Source organism: Drosophila montana, unplaced genomic scaffold (genome assembly GCF_035044405.1).
Source record: "Drosophila montana isolate Dmon_TW-CO22-7 unplaced genomic scaffold, ASM3504440v1 contig_1964_1, whole genome shotgun sequence".
Taxonomy (NCBI): domain Eukaryota; kingdom Metazoa; phylum Arthropoda; class Insecta; order Diptera; family Drosophilidae; genus Drosophila; species Drosophila montana.
The window spans coordinates 460,252-465,238 of record NW_026996881.1 but is presented as its reverse complement, the minus strand read 5'-3'; the positions used below and the strand labels follow the sequence as shown (position 1 = coordinate 465,238).

At 37.5% G+C, this 4,987-nt stretch overlaps 1 long non-coding RNA gene across 1 annotated transcript; it reads right to left on the bottom strand.

Annotated features, from left to right (window-relative positions):
* Positions 1-850: 850 nt before the first annotated feature.
* On the bottom strand, positions 851-1,553 carry LOC135426142 (uncharacterized). Its single transcript, XR_010435848.1, has 3 exons — positions 1,363-1,553; positions 951-1,290; positions 851-865 (listed from the first exon to the last, which is right to left on the bottom strand). It is a non-coding gene; the product is annotated as an uncharacterized LOC135426142 (long non-coding RNA).
* Between the last annotated feature and the right edge of the window lie 3,434 nt (positions 1,554-4,987).

The window sequence follows — 4,987 nt, the reverse complement described above, 5'->3', positions numbered from 1 at the left end:
GATACCTTTTTACTAACTAAGAGATTTATTTAATAGTTAATTTGCTTAAGTCATTTTCTTCAGCTTTTGATTGAAGTTCGAGTAAATGAGTAAATAGAGATACAAAGTCAACCACGCAGCAATCCCGGCTAACAGATGTTTCCGGTAAATATTTTTTTCTATTAACATCTGCGTGCTTATTCGTCTTAAGAGTTAGAGACTTTAAAATGCAATTAAAAGTTTATTATAAATAATCAAGAATATACTCTTTTTTAATCGTAATCGATCAAATTGATAACAATTGATAATATGATGAATCTTGGAATCGTACTTTAAAAAAATAACCTATTTATATTAAATACCCACTGTCACTATGCTTATACATATGACTGTGACAAACTATATTTAACTAGAAACTTAACAATTAGTTAATTTTTGTATTTTTAATTTTAAAACTCAACCTTTTTATATATGTGCTAAGTTTACCCGAAATAAAAAAAAAAAAAAACTATAACTGCAGACTTGCCAAATATTATATATTAAAATATTAAAAATATTAGAACTATTTATAAGTCTATTTAGGTTCTCTTATTTTCTATCTACTCTTAACTTATTGAAACATTACGGCCAGAAGCACCGCAATTAAAATATCAAAACGTATTTATTTTTCGGGGCTCCATAGAAATCTTTTTCTATTTCTTGTCATTAGCATTGGTGAAACACTCAGGTTAGCTTCCAGCCCACGCTCAGACAACATCATTAATATGAAAAAGCAGTCGCATAAGTCATTTCATTTGTTGAAAATGTTCATTCAAGATAAGCGTGAGAATTAAAAGTGCGGGTAAAGAGTTCGGGGTTTCCCAAAACTTTACTCTCTCACTGACTTCTGTTGAGAGGGAGGTATTGGGAGAGAGAAGTACTATGATTATGGGAAAACTTTGATTGGCAACCTGAGGGCGCATATTATTTACCGTACTCTATTCGTTCTTTCACAGTATCAGAGATCCGTCTATCCATCTTGATGTGCGCTATTGTATATTTACACAGGCTGTCGCGTTGTCAAAGTTTTCGGAGCCAGCACAAATCGACGTTTGGCAACTTTTAACGCACCCGCATGCATTTCAGCTTGCCTCAAATTGTTGCAAATAAAATTCCCGCCCGCTTTTTGGGAATCAGCTCGTAATTTCTTAAATAGTTGCTCATCATCCTTATCTGGAAGGGCAGGAAAGAGTTTGTGGGGCACAGCTGTGGCTCTATGTGCGCGCTAAGTGTTGGCTGGTATATATATTGCATGGGCTGGGTGCTGCCTGGCTGTGTGTGGCATGGGTAAAATACTTGTGTTAATTTATATGACATACAGTCTGTCGCATTTTCCACTGGTACCGCACGGCTTTTTCTGTGTGTGCGTGTGTATATTGATGTTGCCACTGAGTGCTTCTGCATTTTGCCTAGTTCGCGTTTGCTTGTGGAGAGCAGATTTGTCAATTAGGCCGCATCGTTACCGTTTACATAAAACTATCACAAGAGAACAGGCCAAATACAAGAAACATCTTTCCTAGAATGCTCGACAAACAGATGCCCTAAAATTAAATATAAGAATTATATGTAATATATATGTTTTTATGACTTTTAGATGTAAGTCCGTGTATTAAGTTCTTGAACATTTCAAAAAGTAGTATGATTTAACTGCGTATAATATATACTTTTGTTTGACAATAGTCATCTCTCTGTCAGTAGGATCTTCTATATTGTCACTGCACACATTTCTGATGAAATTTTTTCCAACTTTAGGCTCTCTGTACAAAAAAACAAACCACAAAACCGTTGCGCGCTTGGAAAAGTACACGCAAAGGCAAATATGGCGCAGTTACAACACATCCCCCGCGCCGTCCCCTTCCGACAAACCACTTTGCACAACTGCGGTGGTGTCAAGAGCGAGTGGCGCATTTGCCGGGCATCTAATCAACAGAATTTAGCGTCATTTGAGTGCGTGCGACATGTAAACTGTGTGTTGCATGTGGCATGGGAAGGACAGGGGAAAAAAGGCGGCCCAGCACATTTGTGAGTATCACTGACAGGCATTACCGCTGCCGCTGCCTCTGCCGCTGCTGCTGCTGCTGCTGCGGGTGTCATCAATTTGAGTTTTATACTGCTGCTGTGTAGAGATCCCTGTATACCAATCACACCCCACTGACGTTCGGCTGCTGTTGGCACTGATTTCGCGCTGATTTTGCAGGAGCCGCAAAAAACGAGACGCGCATCAAATCCATCAACGGGTTGAAATTGCAACATTCAACGTTGAATATGAAAAAAAGGGGGGGCGGCAAGGGGTTGAGGCGAGAAACCCAAGTCAAATCACCGGTGGAGGACAACATGCTGATGACACGCTGCTACCCGTCGATGGCTGAGCTGATGCGTGACACGAATTCCAGTGTCCTGGCCGTATCCTCCTGGTTTTAGTCCTGGCCTGGGAGCCAAAAGTAGATGCCGCTTAAAAATTTAAATTGTATTTGCGGCAGCGGGTGACGCAGCTGGTAGTTGGGCAGGTGGTGCACACTAAATCAAAGTAAGGATAACGCCCTACCTTAACGAGCGACAGGCGACAGTAGACATGCGACTAGCATCACTCGACGGCTCATGTTCCAAGAAAGAAAAAAAAATTCGCAAAAAAAAGACACCAAAATTGCACATAAAAATTGCAGAAGCCGGTGGCACTGCTGGCTGTTGGTGGTTGGTGGTGCTTCTACTACTGGGCTCTGGCAACGACTAAAATTCAATCGTACATTTTGCACACAGTGAGTAAATGGGGGCAGGCGGGACACCTGCTGATGAGCAAATCTTAAGTGCAATAAAGATGGAGACGCAACAAAATCCAAAGTACGTGCAGCTGAACCCCGACCAGGTTCCAGTATGGTTCCACCTGGTTCACTTACTTAGCGGGATTTTCAGTCTCGTGTTTTCAAAGTTCCAAGTTTGCCATTCTTTTAAGTAGTACATGCCCCACCTAGGCAGTCAGCCTTTCTCTCTATAAGGCTTTTTGTTTTGTTCTACTTTCACGCTAAATCGTAAATTTTGCAAAAATAAAAAATGGAAAAAAGAAAAATGGAAAACTTTGAAGCGCCTACGTGACGCACTGAAGCAGATTTCTGTAATACCCACCAAGCAGTACGATTCTACGTACGTATAAAAACACAAAAAGAGGAGAAAAAAAAATACATAAAATAGTTTTTCTGCCTTTGCCGTGCGCAAAAGTTGCGCTAAACTCAGACGCAAGTGTTAAGTGCGTTGGGTTAGCCAAGCAGCCAAGTGGAAGATGGGGAGTGGAAGGCTTGAGGCTAGGGGTTGGCATTGCCAAGCTAGTTAGCAAAGGAGTTCGTGTTTCGCAGCTGAACTTTGAGCTGCCAAGAAAATTGCGATGCTTTTGTACCTCAGAGCTTGCCGTAACAATGACCCCGAGCACCTTTTTACTCTAATGTTTAAAAATGAAAAAATGTTTCAAAACTGAGTGCACGCAGCCCAAGCTCAATACGATATATCAAAGAGACGGCGCACTTTAATGGTGTTTAATCAATTTAAAATACATGTCGCATGGCAGTTAAAAAAATATTTTTATTTTTATCCATGTATTTTCACATCAGTAATTTAAGCTTATTTCATTAGAGACCAATTTTATTTAATTCAAGTAAAACTGTCAACTAGTGAATACCATGGACATTCTTCCACTTATGCCAATTGCAAAATTAAAATTAATAATAAACTTTAAAAAAAAGTTAGTTCCAAACATGTTACTACCTCTAGCCAACATTAAAAAAGAAGAACATACACTAAGCACAGAATAAAATCGCATTCAAATGTATACGGAAATGCTTGCAAGTTGGCGTTAAGTATAAAATAAAAGATTCTTTATCTGTATATTCCATTCTAGAAGTTAAATTTAAAATTCGTTTATCTAGCTTTTAAAACTTACGAATATTTCTCAAAAATCAGGATTTCGAAATCGATTTTAATGAACGCTATTTTTGATTCAAAACAAAAACATTTATAAAAAAAAATAAGATTTTAATGGATTACTTGGAATGCAGACATAGTTTTAATATATTTACTTATATATGTAGTCAGATATAAAGTATACGACATTGGAATGACGATAAATGCTACTTAGGTACAAGAAATATTAATTTTTTTTTTATAATTATAAAAATAAATAAGTGTACAAAAGTAGACAAATTCTAGACAAAAAATTATGGAAAGTCTGGAGACAGATTAATTAAAAGTGGTATTATAATGTACTCTTATTTTATAATATTTAAGAATATGAAATAATTTTTTCTCTTAAATTAATAAATTTTTATTGAATCCTTTTTGACGTGTGACTATTATTTCCAGCTTTGAGACAAACTGATCCCACAACTAAAATGAGTTTTCCCTCTTTTACCACTAACAAGAATATCTTCTATTTACTAAAGTATTAAGGTAATAATCAGCATGGTTCCTCAAATTTGAGCTTAAAGCTTAATAAACACTAAAAACTGATTACATATACGCCACGTGATGCCGTGAGAGGGCCAAAGCGCCACCCATAAAAGACAAAAAATAAATAATAAAAAAATGAAATGAAAGCTGCTTATGCTTATAAATATTTACCAACAAAAGCGTTTCTTATTTTTTATGTCAATTCTTAAATTTGTACATTAAATTGTAATTCACGTAAATTGCGGCGAGGGGCCTGATATTACACGATGTTAGACGAGTGCTAGGTTCTAGCTAAGGGGCAGAAACAGGAACAGGAACAGGAAGCGGGGCAATGCCAATGGTTGTAACAAAGCATTTTTGCATTTTTACTTAAATATCAACCATTTTAACGATTTACTGCGAAAATTTCATGCATTTTATGTACCCCAATGTGTGTGTGTGAAAGTTGTTCTTAAGCAAACATGCCCCCGTGTGTGTGTGTGTGTGTGCGTGCGTGTGTGCGTGCGTGTGTGCATAAGCATGAAAGGCCCTTGAC